Here is a 17,519-nt window from a genome sequence, read left to right on the forward strand (position 1 = left end):
GGAGTGTGAACAAGAAGAATCCCAAGTCCTCAGCTTTTGGTCCTTATCACACTTCCTTTGTCCTGAAAGTATGGGCTTGCACATTTTCTCTAGTAACCATTGCATTTCTTTCACTATGGCTGGCTGGGCAGACTTTCTTGGTTTGTTTTCCAAAATCACTATGTAAGATACTTGTAGACACTCTGAATCCAGTGCTGGATTTTCACTCCCTGGGTTGTTGGTGAGAGTGAGACTAGGACACAATTTTGGAACCTTTCTCCATATTTTTGCCTTAACTTGAATCTACTTAGTGAGATGATTATCTATGCCATTGTGTTTATGTGTGCTGTATGTATATGTGCGTGCACATTTCAATCAGCATAAAAGACTTGTAAATGTTTTCCTCAAGATATTTCTGTGATCACAGAACACTTTTGAGTTGAACAAATCTCTTCTGGGACCAATGCATTTGAACTTCAATAGCTGTTACTAAGCTTGCACTGCTCTCCGGCATGGCAGATGTAAAATCCTTTGACCCCCTTTATCATTTCTAATAACAAATAAAAGTCTACTCAGATACGTACAGAGCATATTGTCTACTCCTGAAAATTGTATGAGGTTTTTCCAAAAGTTGCAAAAAGGTTTTTTTTTTTTAATTTTTTTTTTTTTTTTTTTGTCTTTTTGCTATTTCTTTGGGCCGCTCCAGCGGCATATGGAGGTTCCCAGGCTAGGAGTCAAATCGGAGCTGTAGCCACTGGCCTACGCCAGAGCCACAGCAATGCGGGATCCGAGCCGCGTCTGCAACCTACACCACAGCTCACGGCAACGCCGGATCGTTAACCCACTGAGCAAGGGCAGGGACCGAACCCGCAACCTCATGGTTCCTAGTCGGATTCGTTAACCACTGCGCCACGACGGGAACTCCCGCAAAAAGTTGTTTTTTATGACCACCACAGTTTTAACTGCCATCTTGCCATGTTTGTCAATAGGACACCAATTGTTTTGGTGGGTTTTGTGTTTTCAAAACTATCATCTCTTCTACAGTGAACACATCTTCCCTTTGTGTTGACGTCTAAAATGTATGCTGTCCCCAACTTGTCAACTCCAGGCCTACACATTGGCTTGGTTTGGTATGACGATCATTTTCAACTTTTCACCCCACCATGTTCTACTAATTAACCTCACATCTCAATCCAGCCTTATTTGTGATAAACTTACCTTAAATCAAATTTTAAACATTCATTTGTTTCATAAAGGCAATTGCTACTGAATGATGTCTTTCTATAATTTGGGAGTAACACATCCTTAATTGCATCAAACAGGAAGCCAAAAAAAAATCACATTAGGAAAAAAAACTTAAACCCTTAATAACAATAAGAACTTAAATAATGCTTATTATGCACCAAGGGTATTTTAGGCATTGTACATTTATCAACTTAACCCTCACGAAAATCCTAGAAAACAGACATGAGCATTTATATGGTCCTAAAAGACAAACCAAAAAACAAAAACAGAACAAGTTTTGTAGAATCTCACACTAAAAATAGTGTTAGGGCAGCCAAAATTTATGTACCATGGCATTATGTAACATAATTCATGAGAGAAACATTAATTGGTACCTGCAGAGATGACTGACAGCCAGAAAAGGGGTTCAGAGAGACTGGAGGTTCTCTGTATGGGTGGAAAATACTGACTTGTAGGCACTGGCCATGTAGAGAAGCCACTGGATCTGAGCTAGTGTGGCGGTATCATTTGAAATAGGCACAGGGGAAAGTAGAAGCTGCCAAGGGCCACAGACCATGCAAGACTGGAACTGTGCTGATGAAGCACACCTGGAGCTGTCTCTGTGGGGAGTTTTTTTAAATTGTTCATTCAATCGCTACACCTTTTTTAGATTTATTCTTTTTTTTCTATTTTATGTGAGTCAGAGATAGTTTGTGTTTTTTTGAATTTGTCCATTTCACCTAGGATATCTAATTTTCTGTTCATAGAATTCCCTTAAAATCCCCTTTATTTATGGAAGATTGATAGTAAAGTTCTCTTCCTTCCTTCCTTTCTTACTTTCTTTCTTTCTTTCCTTCCTTCCTTTCTGTCTTCCTTTCCCTCATCCTTCATTCCTGTCTGTCTGTCTGTCTGTCTTTCTTTCTTTCTTTCTTTCTTTCTTTCTTTCTTTCTTTCTTTCTTTCCCTTTCTCTCTCTTTCTATATCTTTCTTTCCTTCCTTCTTTCTTTCTTTTTTTTTAACAGCCTCTCCTGCAGCATATGGAAGTACCTGGGGCTAGGGGTCATATCAGAGCTGCAGCTGCCAGCCTTCGCCACTGCCACAGAAATGCTGGACCTGAGCTCTTATCTGCAATCTATGCTGAAGCTTGTGGCAACACTGGATCCATAACAGAACTATAGAACTCAGAAATAAAGCCACAGACCCTCAGTCAATTAATAATCAACAAAGGAGGCAAAAATATACAATGGAGAAAAGACGGTCTCTTCAGCAAGTGGTGCTGGGAAAACTGGACAGCCACATACAGATCAGTGAAGTTAGAACACACCCTCACACCATATGCACACACACAAAAAATACTCAAAATGACTTAAAGACTTAAATATAAGACATGCCACTATATAACTCATAGAAGAGAACATAGGCAAAACATTCTCTGATATAAATCGTAGCAATGTTTTCTTAGATCAGTCTCCCAAGTCAATGGAAACAAAGGCAAAAATAAACAAGTGGGACCCAATCAAAGTTTCAAGCTTGTGTACAGCAAAGGAAACCATAAACAAAATGAAAAGACAACCTGCGCTCTGGGAGAAAATATTTGCAAACAATGTTACTAATAAGTGATTAATATCCAAAATACATAAACAGTTCATACAATCCAACAAAAAAACAAGCAGCTCAATGAAAAAATGGGCACAAGAGCTAAATAGACATTTCTCCAAAGAAGACATAAAGATGGTCAAGAGGCACATGAAAAGATTCTCATCATCACTAATTATCAGAGAAATACAAAGCAGAATTACAATGAGGTACCACCTCATGCCAGTCAAAATGGCCATCATTAAAAAGTCTACAAATACATTCTGGAGAGGGTGTGGAGAAAAGGAAACCCTCCTACACTGTTGGTGGGAATGTAAGTTGGTCCAGCCATTATGAAGACAGTATGGAGGTGCCTCAAAATATTAAAAATAGAATTATCATATAATCCAGCAATTCCACTCCTAGGCATATATCCCAAGAAAACTCTAATTGAAAAAGATACATGTACTGTTCATTGTAGCACTATTCACAACAGCCAAGACATGCAAAAAGCTTAAATGTCCATTTCCAGAGAAAAGAAGGAGTTCCCGCTGTGGCGCAGCAGAAACAAATCCGACTAGGAACCATGAGGCTGTGGGTTTAATCCCTGGCCTCACTCAGTGGGTTAAGGATCCGGCATTGCCGTAAGCTGTGGTGTAGGTTGCAGACGCATCTCGGATCTGGTATTGCTGTGGCCCTGGCATAGGCCAGCAGATGCAGCTTCATTTAGACCTCTAGCCTGGGATATCCATATGCCGCAGGTGCAGCCCTAAAAAAGGACAAAAGATAAATAAATAAATACAGAGAGATGGATAAAAAAGATGTAGTATACACACATACAAACACACTCATATACAAATGGAGTACTACACAGCAGTATAAAATGAAATGATACCAGTTGCAGCAACATGGATGGACTAAATGAATTTATGTTGGAGAAAGACAAATACCATATGATATCACTTGCATGTGGAATCTAAATATAACACGAATGAAACTATCTGCAAAACAGAAACAGACTCTTAGACACAGAGAACAGACTTGTGGTTGCCAGGGATAGAGTGGAGGGGAGGGATGGGCAGGGAATTTGGGGTTAGCAGATGCAAACTATTATATATAGAATGGGTAAACAACAAAGTCTTACTGCATAGCACAGGGAACTATATTCAGTATCCTGTGATAAACCACGATGGAAAAGAATATGAAAAAAGAAAGTTTTATATTCATATATAACATTTACAATGTTGTATTAATTTCAGCCTTACAGCAAAGTTAAATGTATAACTAAATCACTTTACTGTGCAGTTGAAATCAACACAACAATGTAAATCAGCTATATGTCATCTAAATAAATAAACGAAAAAATAACTTCACTTTTTCTCAAATCATATTTGAGTCTATACGTATGTTTTTCTTTCAGCAATCCTGCACTCACATAAAAGTAGCATTTTTTTTTTTTTTTTTGTCTTTTTAGGGCCACGCCTGCAGCATATGGAGGTTCCCAGGCTAGGGGTCTAATCCGAGCTGTAGCTGCTGGCCTAAGCCAGAGCCACTGCAACGCAGGACCCGAGCCAAGTCTGCGACCTACACCACAGCTCACAGCAACGCCAGATCCTTAACCCACTGAACAAGGCCAGAGATTGAACCTGCAACCTCATGGTTCCTAGTTGGATTCGTTAACCACTGAGCCACGACGGGAACTCCAAAAGTTGCATTTTTAATGCTAGATTAAAAGGTACTTTGGAAAAGGTGAAAAGTTTTCATACCTGCTGGTATAGCTGCAGTGACAGATTCATGAATTTCCTTTTCTTTTTTACCGTGGTCCCTATGCTGAATTCATTCATCCTGAAATGGCAGCTGCCTCAGCTGCAGACCTCCATCTATGGTCCACATCCAGCAGTTCAACTTTTCCATGTCATGTCATGACTTTTCTCCATGTCTTGGGAGCACATCCAGCATCACAAGCAGCACTTCTATGGTTCCCATGGTGTTATTCAAAGTTCACAGTATCGCACTAAACACAATGGAAAATACATGAGAACCATAAGAGATCACTTTTTACTGTGAAACGCAATTTACTGGTGAGACAAACTGTTCATGCTGAGAAGATTAGTGTCACATGGTGTTTTAAGCAAATACCTGAAATACTTGAGATCAACCACAATAGCAAGAGCAACAGGAAGTGACCATGAAATTATTACAGTAATACAGTATGTACCACAGTTAATTTTATGCCATTAGGATTTAATACCGCATCTTTACCCCTGTTTATATCTCTCTAAGAGGTGACAAGGTGTCATGTTCAGTCTGTATTTTTATGTTTAAGTTTTGATAAATTTTAACATTTTCTAACAGATTTGTGTGTATTTTATTATAGTAAATAATAAAATAGGTTACTATCTACATACATTCTATACATCCATGACATATTTTTTTCTTAATTTTTGCTTTGATATTTCTAGGCTACATAGTTTATCTGCAAGTGTTTATATATTGTTAGAAATCTCAAAAAAATTTCCAATGTATTATTGAAAAAATTCACCTAAAAGTAGACCTACGCCATTCAAACGTATTGTTTAAGGATCATTTTAAATTCAATATACACACAAATTGTTACATAGAGAAATGTTTATTGGTGTACACGGTGGTTAATACATACACATATTTCCTTGTGGTACCAGCTGAATGGGCCTAGTGACCACGGCCCTGATAACAACAACCACACTTATCACCCATATTTTAGTTTCTAGTACATTCTTCAATAAAAGGATCCGGGATTCCATGGAAAAATTGCTGATTCTATGAGTAGGGCAGGGAATACACAATAATCCTAAAGTATCTGTAATGTCAGAATGTTAGAAAAACTTCCAAAAAAAATTCCACCATGATGATGGTTTAGTGAGTTAGTGTTCCTCTAAAATTCATGTTCACATAGGACCTAAGGCTGTGATTTAATTTGTAAATAAGATTTGCAGATCTGAAAATACTTAAGAGAAGATCAGGCTGGAAGAGTTTGGGCCCTCAGTCCAATGACCGGTGTCCTTTTAAGAACACAAAGCCCAAAGAGACCCAGACAGGAAAGTGTTCAGTAAAGACAGACACAAGGAGTTTCCATCGTGGTGCAGTGGAAACCAATCTGACTAGGAACCATGAGGTTGTGGGTTCGATCCCTGGCCTAACTCAGTGGGTTAAGGATCCGGCATTGCCATGATCTATGGTGTAGGTCACAGATGTGGCTTGGATCTGGCATTGCTGAGGCTGTGACATAGGCCAGCAGCTACAGCTCTGATTCGACCCCTAGCCTGGGAACCTCCATATGCCATGGGTACAGGCCTAAAAATACAAAAAGACCAAAAAAAAAAAAAAAAAAAGAGAGAGAGAGAGAGACACGAAATTAGGAGTGATGAGTCTATAAGCCAAAGAATGCCAAGGATTGCCAGCAACACGCAAAAGCTGGAAGACATAAGGAAGATTCTTCCCTACAGCCTTCACAGTGAGCATGGCCATGCCAACACCTTAATTTCAAATTCTGCTCTCCAAACTGTGAGAGAACACAGTCTGTTTCCAGTGACCCAGGTTTTAGAATGTTCTTAACAGTAGCTCTGGGAAACTGACACAGAGGGTATATCAAAGAGGCACAGACAAATGAAAGAAATCCTAACAGCCAAAGCTAGCATGTTTAAGCAACAAAACAAATGAAGTAATGTAGGCTTATAATACAAAGAATAAAATAAATATTCATAAGTCCATATTAATATAAATAATTGGCTTAATAAATAAATATATGGGGAAAAGAGACACATCTTCCATAGAGAAGAAGGTCAAATACTTTACTAGGAGATGAGTATAACTCCAAGTTCTTAAATGTAGGCTATGTGTATGATTTTATTTCAAAGAGCACAGTATGCAGTGGGAGGAGTATAAATTTACAATGGAAAAATCTGATAAACACTGCTTCAGCCAAGTAATCAAGCTCAGCATCAACAATCGTTAAGTCACGTATAGAGCATGTACCCTTGATACGATGTGAAGAAAATGATGTTTTACTTCTGTGGTTCTCCCTCTCAAGAACACATAAGTTCAGTTTAATCATGAGAAAAACATCAGACAAATCCCAATTGAGAAACAGTGTAAAAAATAAATACCCGATCAGAACTGCTCAAAATCTTCAAGGTCATCAAAAACAAGGAAAGTCTGCGAATCAGCTACAGTCAAAAGCAGCCTAAGGAGACATTTTTTTTCTTCTGCTTTATTATCTCCTTCTTCTTCAAGGATCTAATTGTATGTACATTAAGACTACATGATATGAAGGAATTCCCATTGTGGCTCAGCGATAATGAACTTGACTAGTATCCATAAGGTTACAGGTTCCATCCCTGGCCTCCCTCAGTGGGTTAAGTAGCCAGCAATGCCATGAGCTGTGATGTAGCTTTCAGACACAGCTCAGATCCTGCATTGCTGCAGCTGTGGTGTAGGCTGGCAGCTTCAGCTCCAATTCGACCCTTAGCCTGGGAACTTCCATACGCCACAGGTGCAGCCCTGAAAAGTCAAAAAAAAAAAAAAAGAAAGATTATGTGATATGATTCCACGGGTCGTTTTTTTTCCTCTATACATTCCTGTTTTTCAGATGACCATTCCTATTGTTCTAACTTCACATTTACTAAGCCTCACCTTCCCCATCTCCAATTTGCTGTTAAGCTCATCAGTGAATTTCTATTTCATATATAGAACTTTTCTGTTAATAAATTTCCACTTATTTTTTGTTTTCATTTCTCTATGGAGGTTTCTTATCTGTTCCCTAGGTTAAGTATGACACCATTTTTCCTTTCAATTCTACTTTTTTTTTCCTTTTTTTAGGGCCACACCTGCAGCATATGAAAGTTCTCAGGCTGGAAGTCGAATTGGAGCTGCATCTGCTGGCCACAGCCACAGCCACAGCAACACCAACACCAGATCCAAGCTGCATCTACAATCTACACCACTGCTCACGGCAATGCCAATCCATAACCTACTGAGTAAGGACAGGGATCGAACCCAAATCTTCATGGATACTAGCTGGAATCGTTAACCACTGAGCCACGATGGGAACTCCCTCCTTTCAGTTCTTGCATATGTTTATAATAACTTCTTTAAAATTCCTTACCTACTAACTCTAACATGTGTTAAATTCAATAGAGTCTATTCTATTCACTCCTTCCCCCCTTGATTATAAGCACATCTTCCTATTTCTTTACATATCTAGTAATTTTTAAATTTTATATGGAATTTTATGAAATATCTATTGCAGAGACTGAACTCATTATTGGCTTCGGAAGAGTGCTGATTTCTGTCTTAAGAGGGTTCTCTTGGCTGGGCTCAAACTCCAGACATTTGGCAGTAGCTGAAAATGCAGCTCCTTTCTCTCAGTCTTCCGGCTCTTGAGTTACCTTGTAATCTCTCTCATGCTTGCCTGACTCAGGTTCAGCCAAAGATTTAGATGTAGAATATGGTAGATTTTAGGGCTTCTGCTCTGCAGATCCTGACTTTTCAGCATGACCCCCTAACTCTTCAGTCATTATGGCAAAACCTAACTTCAAATATTGATTCCTCTAGTCAGCAAGACAGTGGTTTTCTGTTTTAGTTACAACTCTATCACTGTATACTGGGGAAAAAAGCCATATCAATGGGAATCTCTCCCAGTTCTCTTTGTTCAAAGATGACTCCCCTCAAGTTTCTGCCTGCATGCATTCTACTCCTGGTATCTTCAAATAATTCCTTTCTTAAGTAGCACTTTTTAAGAGCTTATAATTGTAATCTGTAGTAGTGTCAGCCAAAATCAAGACATTCTGCCATTATCATAAGCAACACCTCTGCTCATTCATTTCTGATGATATCTTAAAGACCCATTTCTCTTTTATTTCCTTAAACATATATATATATATATATATTTTTTTTTTTTTTTTTTTTTTTTTGGCTGCACATGCAGAAGTTCTTGGGCCAGGGATCAAGCCTGGTTCACAGAAGTGACCCAAGTCACTGCAGTGATAACACCAGATCCCCAATCTGTCCTCTTTAAACATATTAAACAAACTCATTTTATACGTTGTGTCTGATCATTTTCTGATTCTTCAGTATGTTACAGGTCCATTATTTCTTCTTTCTTGTAGGTTGGCTTTTATTCTTTATATATGTGTAATTTCTTTTTCTTATCATGGGTTAATACTCGGTATTTTTTTATACACTGAGGTCTGTATTTAATGTGTCTCTTTCCTGAAAAGCTTCAGTTTACTTTTCTTTTACTTTCCATTTTTGGTTTGTTTGTTTTTGTTAAACATGGGAAAGGATCCTCCAATCCAGGATCATTTCAAAGTAAATTTTTTTTTGAAAGACTTAAGTAGTGAGAATTTTGTCTTTAAACATGAGGAGTCTTCCCCCTTTCTATCTAGAGCCAAATCTGTGGGAGGCAAGTTTCTTTATTTATGTAATTCACCCTTTAAGCATGGGTGTTGCCTTTTATGGATTCTGGCTTTGTAATAGGATGTCTAATCCAATTTTCCTTCTTATACTAGTGCTAAAGCATTGTCTCCTGAATTCACCTCCCACCCACTCACCTCCAACCCCACCGTGGGGCTCCTCTCTACATCACTAAGGATTGAAAGATGTTCAGAGTAGCCATGCTATCAGTGGTTACTTACTTCCCTGGATTTCTGCTTTACCTTTTGTTTTGTTTGCTTGCTTTTTGTTTTTCTTTCCCCTGCTTTGACTTTTCCTTTACGTTCTAAGTCATTCAGCTGAATATTTAGAAAGATTCATTAAAAAAAAAAAAAAATCCAGCATTTAAAGTGTTTGGTTGTTGAAGGGTTTTTTTGTTTTTGCTTTTGTTTTTTTAAGGATATCTAATATACAATGTTAAAAAAGAGTTTTTAATTCAAATTTTAAATAAAGGGTACTTTAGAGTTCTTTATTGCATATGATTTATTAACTTTTATATTTAACTCAAGTGTTGACAATGTCGTGGAAGAACACTTTATTCTGCACATCACGAAGGTCACTGGGGACTTTTTTCAGTCTAGTGGTTTGTACTCCACATGTAGAAGAAATTTTGCACTTGGAAGATACATTTCCATAGTTTCCCAGGCTCATGCTGGGTTTTATGTTCCTTTCTGAAGAGATAAAATGTGTTTGTCACCTATAATCATGTTACTGAATTTCTGGCAACTATTTTAGTAATACTACCTATCTACAAAAATGTATAAAATTAAAACAGACTGTTAGGGGATTAAATTGTCTCAGGAGCTCTTCTGTTTCTAAGAATTTATGAATTTAGAGAGAGTTATAATCAGAAAAACATCATTCTCCTGCTTTACTTAAATGAAATATGAGTAGACATCTAATCCATTCATTCCTGTCAAGCAAAATGATAATAAAATTGTTTTTTATAGATTATAATATATGCTATTTAAAAGTTTCCAAAGAAAACTAAATTTCTAAAATTCAGCTGTAGTATTTATCATCTCTGACTCTAAAAAAAAAAAAGCTTCTTTCTTCTACAGTCATGGCTTCATTCTGATCTGTCTTACCCCAGTCTTCCTCTTAGTTACCATAGTTTTCTTCTGACCTATCTGAAGAAAAATGCTGAAGGTATTTGTAAACATTTAGGAAAAAGTGAGAATAATTACCTTTCCTATCTTTAACCATTAAAAAATCAAAATCATTGTAACTTGACAAGATAAGGAAGGCACAGATCTTTTGCTCTCTGCCACTCTCACAGAAGTTAGTTGCCATGGCAAAAGCACCACACCTGTCCCACCTGGCCTTCCACATTTCTGATGTACCTTACTAAAATGTCTCTGAGAAAGAAAACAAGACAGCCATAAAAATCCAGCATTTTCTCCAACCTTTAATGATACTGCATTCTTCTATTTCCCCAGATTGCTATGTTTAACACAGTACTTGATTCCCGCTATTAAATCACTTTTCAATTTATTCTCCACTAGGCAAGTTGATCCTATTCTTTTCATCGCGTCTCACAAATTCAATTTTCTTATCCTTTACTAATGTCAGTGGTTTTTCTATGAATTCTCTTCAAGACTATGATCTTTGTGCTCATCTCAAGATGAGTCATCATCACTGTCACTTTCCATCTCAAGAAATAATACACACACACCTGTGTGGAAACATTCCAGTTGAAACAGACTGATGTTATTCATGTTGCTAGACCTTTTAATTCTAGGCTCACCTATACATTTATAACATATAAATGTTCAAAAACTAAGGTTTTCTAACACCCAAATTCTTGATGTGTAAAATAACACTAAAGTGGAAACAGAGTCATAGGTTGAATCATAGACTCTTTTTTTTTTTTTTTTTTTTTTTTTTTGTCTTTTTGCTATTTCTTTGGGCCACTCCTGCGGCATATGGAGGTTCCTGGGCTAGGGGTCGAATTGGAGCTGTAGCCACTGGCCTACGCCAGAGCCACAGCAATGCGGGATCCGAGCCACATCTGCAACCTACACCACAGCTCACGGCAACGCCAGATCGTTAACCCACTGAGCAAGGGCAGGGACCGAACCCGCGACCTCATGGTTCCTAGTCGGATTCGTTAACCACTGCGCCACGACGGGAACTCCTGAATCATAGACTTTTATAGTTGACAGACAGACAGACACACACACACATTTGTATATGTATATGTGTATGTGAAATTTTTCTAAATTGTGCCATATACTTTTTGGTATATCCACCCCGTAAAATTTACCATTTTAACCATGTTAAAAGTATAATACAATAGTATTTAATATATTAAAAATATCATGCACCCTTTACCACTATAGAGTTCCAGACATTTTTATTACCCTCAAAATAGACCTGGTACCCATTCAGCAGTCATTCCTCATTCCCCCTTCTCCCAACCCCTAAAAACCACTAATCTACCCTATGAATTTGCGTTTTCTGGGTATCTCATATACATAAAATCATAGGTCCATAATATGTAGCATTTTGTGTCTGGCTTGTTTTATTCAGCATAAAGTTTTCAAGCTTCATCCATGTTGCATAATGTATTCCATTACTTTTATAACTAAAAATACTCCACTGTTTGGATATAACATTTTTTCGTAAGTTCATTAGTTGTTGAGATTCCACTTTTTGGCTATTATGAATAGTGCTGCTTTGAACATCCTTGTTCAAGTGTGTGCTTGACCACATGTTCACACATTTTAAATTCTCTTGGAAATTGCCCAGTCAAATGGCAACTCTATGTTTAAATGATTAAGGAACTGTCAAACTTTTCCATAGCAATTGCACATTTTACATTCCCACCAGCAATATATAAGGGTTTTAATTTTTCCTCATGTATATCAACACTTCGTATTTTCCATTTTTTAATCATGGCTAGCTTAGTAGATTAAGTTGCTATCTCATTGTGAACCGGACTTGCAGTTCCGAATAACAAATGTTGTTGAGCATCTTTTCATATGTTGGCCATTTGTATATCCTCATTAGAAGAATGTCTATTCAAGTCCTTGGCCTGTTTTTAAATTGGGTTATTTGTTGTTGAGTTGTAGAAATCCTTTTCATTACTAAACACCAGACACATCACAGATATACAATTTTCTCTCACATTACGAAATGTTTTTTCATTCTCTTGATAGTATACCTTGATGCACAAAAGGTTTCATTTTGATAAAGTTCAATTTATCCATTTTTCTTTTTTCTTTGTCTTTTTGTCTTTTTAGGGCCACACCTGCAGCATATAGAGGTTCCCAGGCCAGGGGTCTAATGGAGCTGTAGCTGCTGGCTTATGCCAGAGCCACAGCAATGCCAGATCCGAGTCGCGTCTGCAATCTATACCACAGCTCATGGCAACACCAGATACTTAACCCACTGAGTGAGGCCAGGGATCGAATCTGCAGCCTCATGGTTCCTAGTCAAATTTGTTTTCACTGCACCACAAAGAGAACTCCTATCCATTTTTATATTGTTGCTCATGCCTTTGGTGTCATATCTAAACATCCATCACCAAACTCAACATCATGATTTACTTCTATTTTTAAAATTTATTACAGTATAGTTGATTACGATGTTGTATCCATTTCTGCTGAACTACTCCTATTTTTTTCATTCTAAGAATTTTATATTTTTAGACCTTATAGTTATACTTTGAACAATTTTGAGTTAATTTTTATATGATGTGAGGTAGGGTTCTGACTTCATTCTTTTCCATGTAGTTATCCAGTTTTCACAAAATCAAGACTTTTCTTTCCTCCATGGAAGGATCTTGGCACTCTTGTAAAAAAAATTATTTGGCTGAAGATGTAAGGGTTGATTTATGAATTATTTATTCTATTCCCTTGATCCACATATCTATCCTTAAGCCCATACCAAAATATTTTGATCACCGAAGATTGTAGTAAATATGAAAATTTAGGGAACTCCTGTTGTGGCTCAGCAGAAATGAATCTGACTAGTATGCTTGAAGATAAGGTGTTCAGTCCTTGGCCTCTCTCAGTGGGTCAGGGATCCAGCGTTGCTGTGAGCTGTGGTGTAGGTTGCAGATGTGGCTCAGATCTGGTAGTTGCTATGGCTGTGGTGTAGGCCAGTGGCTGCAGCTGTGATTTGACCCCTAGCCTGAGAACTTCCATATGCTGCAGGTGTGGCCCTAAAAAGAAAAAAGAAAGTTGAGAAGTGTGAGTCCTCTAACTTTGTCTTCTTTTTCAAGATTCCTATTCTCTGTGAAAATAAATAGTTTTACTTCTTTGTTTCTGAAGTAGATGCTTTTATTTTTTTTATGCATAATTGGGCTAGAAATTCCAGTAAAACTTTGACTAGAAATAGTAAAAGCAGCCATTGTTGTCTTACTCCTGATCTCATAGGGAATGCCTTCAATCTTTCATCACTGAGTATGATGTTAGCAGTGTTTTCCAAAAATGCTCTTTATCATTTTGAGTGTCTTTCTATTTCTAGTTTGTGGTATATTTTACTCATAAAAGATTATTGGATTTTGTCACATGATTTTTGCAGCAATTAACATAATCATGTGTTTTTTTTTTTTTTTAACCCTTCATGCTACTAACATGATGTAGCATATCTGTTTGTTTTCTTGTGTTGAACCATCTTTGCATTCCAGGGATAAATCTCATATGGCTATGATTTATAATACTACCCCACTGCTAAATTCAGGTTGCTTCAGGTATTTTGAAGAGGACCGTACATCTATATTCATTAGAAATATTGGCCTATAGCTTCCTTTTCTTGTAAAGTCTTTCCCTTTGGTTTCAAAGTAATGCTTTCCTCATAGAATGGCTTATAAAATATTTCCTCCTTTTTTTTTTTTTCTTTTTTCTTTTTAGGGCTGCACCCACAGCAGATGGAGTTTCCCAGACTAGGGGTCGAATCAGAGCTACACCAGCTGAGCTATGCCACAGCCATAGCAACGCAGGATCTGAGCCATATCTGCAACCTATACCACAACTCATGGCAAAGCTGGATCCTTAGCCCACTGATCAAGGCCAGGGATTGAATCCACATACTCATGCTAGTTGGATTCGATTCTGCTGAGCCACAGTGGGAACTCCTCTTCTATTTTTCTGATATTGGTTTTTTCTTCATTCTTTTTTCTTGCTCCTCAGACTGGATCATTTCAATTGTCCTATCTTTGAGTTCATGGCTTCGTTCTTCTGCTTGCTAAAGTCTGATGTTGATATTCTCCAGTGAATTTTTCATTCTAACTCTTTTACTTTTAGTTCCTGAATTTATATTTGGGTTCCTTTTATAATTTCTCTTTATTGATATTCTCTATTTGATGATGTATCATTCTCTTGGTTTCTTTTAGTTGTTTGTTTTTTTTTTTTTATCATTTGTCCATTGCTACATTTAGGTCTTTGTCTAGTTAAGTCCAATGTGTGTGTTTCCTCAGGGTCAGTTTCTATTCATTTTTTCATGTGTGTGTGTGTGTAAATAGACCATACTTTCCTTGCATGCCTCATCATTTTTGTAACAACCTGACATTTTAAATATGATAATTTGGAAACTCTGCAATTCAGATTCTCCCTGCTCCCCAGAGTTTGTTGTTGCAGCCTGCTGTGGGTTATAGTTGTTTATTTAGTGACTTTTCTCAAACTATTTTGGGGAGACTAAATGCTCTGTTGAGTAATCATTGGAGTGTCTAGATGCCTAGAGCAAAAAAATTTCCCAGTCTCTGCAGCTGAGCTCTGTGTGTTTGTTAAGACATACTTTTAATGCTTAGCCAAGCTGTTTACAAGTCTATCTTGCCCTGCCCGTGTTTTCCAACTTGTATGGACTGAAACGCCAGCCACAGGTAAAAGCTTGGGTTTTCTCAAGTTTTTTCTGAGCATACTTCCAATTCTGGGCATAAGTTTGGTCTTGTAGATTTCCTGGTATAGATGGGAAATGTTAAAAGACCTTATTTCTCAAAATTATCTCACTTTACTGCCTTTCCTCCCAGCTTTTTTTGGTCTGTCAATTGTTTCTCCCAACTGAGGTCATTTGCCTTATATGGCAAAAGGTCATTTGTATTTGAATATTTTCAAACACTTCCATTTGCACAGTCTTGTTACTGCTTCTTCACTCTAAAAGAGTTCTGAGTTAGATAAATGAAAGCAAGACCTTTGTACTAAGCTTCAGGGAACTTCCAGACATGTCAAAGCAGAGCATGAATCTTTGAGACAAAGTTTGCTCTGCTCTCTCCAGCTCTAGAAACCCTCACTGGGGCTGTGGATGGCTATCATCAAGACTTAACGCAGAGCTAGGAGAAGTAAGGATAGGTCAAAGGTTAAGTTCAGGTGTTACAAAGTTCTACTACCAGTTTCAGTTGCCTTTCTTTTTTTTTTTTTTTTTTTTGATTAAATGTTCAATTGACCATTTCCCAGAGTTCTGACAAAGTGGACAGTTTCATCTTTTATTATTTTTTTTATTTTAGTATATCTGTTGTTAGACATGCTCTTGGAGTTCCCTATCTCGTCATTTTTGTCTACGTCACCCCTGCCATATTCTTTTCACTATTTTTCTTAAATATATAAAATAAGTTTGATTGAATATAGAACAGAAACTAAATTTTTCACTCAACAAATTTTAATTAGGCACCTAATACATGCTAAAAACTACCCTAAAGATGAAGCTACAATCGTGAAGAAGACAGCCAGAAATTTTGTCTCAGAAGTCTATATGCTTCTGAGAACATACAAGACACCAAAGCCACTGGTTGAACTACTAAAACCCATGGGCTAGCACTTAGTTTTGTAAATAAAAATTTATTTAAATGAAGCTACACTCATTCCCTTATAGATTGTTTGTGACTGTTTTCAAGGTAAGGCAGCAGAATTGAGTAGTTCCAACCAAGATGAAAATACACTATTTGACCCTTACAGAAATTGTAGGCTCATGAACTAAGGAATCCATACTGAATTTTGAGAATTAAAAAAGAACAGAGTCCCTGTCATGCAAAATGTGTACATTTTATGATTAAATTGTACTTTGAATATGTAAGAAACCATGAGTTTTTAAAGTATACTTATTTGATCTCAATGCAACAAAGAAATTTCTTAGTATAAAAGAGAAATGTCATAAGGAAAATATTGATAAATCAACTTTCAAATAACTATTTCTATAGTTTAGCCTTTGTGTGTGAGTCTGAGATTTTTAACATAATATGCACATCTCTGTATTATTAAACTTTTCATACAAATGAAAATTTATGGCCTGTACTGAAAATTATGGCCTAATTTTAGGCAATGGAATGGCTCTTAAAACTATACAGTATCAAAAAAGATGAATTCCAAATTTACAGGATAAGTTTAGCCTAATAAAATAAGGTTTGTATGTATCAAGCCAAAAAAGTGTACTATACACTTTCATGATGATTATTTTGGAATTGTAGCCACTTGGCACCAGACTAGACATTGACCTAATTGATGTACTAAACTTTAATAGCAAATAAATCCAGCCAGAGACACAAGGAAACTGGTGAGGATTATCTTGCTGAGCTCAATAAAGAAAATAATTTTAGGCTTATTTGCCACTAATACAAAGTACTTCAGAGAGGACACACTTTTGCGTAACAGAAAGAAGAAATGAAATTATAACCAGTGCAGAAGTAGGACCCAAGAAACTGAGAAAATGAGTCCTATCAACATTCTGGCTGCATCTCTCCTCAGCACACCTCTAATCACAAGGTTGTTTTCTTTTTGCCTCTGGGCACAAAAATTAGAGATAAACATGATTTCTTTGCACCTCTGAGAACTAAGATCAGTACTGGATAGTTTTATAGAAAGTCTTCAACTCACTTCCTTAAAATATGAAAGCAATTTCTGCAAAACTATCTCAGCTATATATTACCAGAAACTTCTAAGAGCATTGCTGGCTTGTAAAAAGGCATAAACAAATATACTTTTTGCTATCCTTCTTAATCTTAAAGAAATTATTGATTGAATTAAAACAAAACTCTTTAGAACAACATCTATATAAAGCAATATTTTTCATGACCCCTAAGGATACCACACTAACTTTGTGGTATTACTATAACACCATAAGAATGTCAATCAATGGAGTTCCTGTCATGGCTCAGTGGTTAATGAATCCGACTAGGAACCATGAGGTTGTGGGTTCGATCCCTGGCCTTGCTCAGTGGGTTAAGGATCTGGTGTTGCCATGAGCTGTGGTGTAGGTCACAGACGCGGCTCGGATCCCGCGTTGCTGTGGCTCTGGTGTAGGCCAGTGGCTGCAGCTCTGATTGGACTCCTAGC

General features: G+C 37.2%; 1 long non-coding RNA gene across 1 annotated transcript in view; it reads right to left on the minus strand.

Moving 5' to 3' along the window:
- LOC106508874 (uncharacterized) overlaps positions 1-17,519 on the minus strand; it is a 206,202-nt gene that overhangs the window by 130,782 nt on the left and 57,901 nt on the right. Inside the window, 1 exon segment of the long non-coding RNA NR_201404.1 lies at positions 4,545-4,792. This is a non-coding gene — a long non-coding RNA (uncharacterized LOC106508874).

This window comes from Sus scrofa, chromosome 1, assembly GCF_054392235.1.
Source record: "Sus scrofa isolate SSC_HxYL_T2T_F1_AM1 chromosome 1, Sscrofa_HxYL_maternal_Yorkshire_Landrace_v2.0, whole genome shotgun sequence".
Classification (NCBI taxonomy): domain Eukaryota; kingdom Metazoa; phylum Chordata; class Mammalia; order Artiodactyla; family Suidae; genus Sus; species Sus scrofa.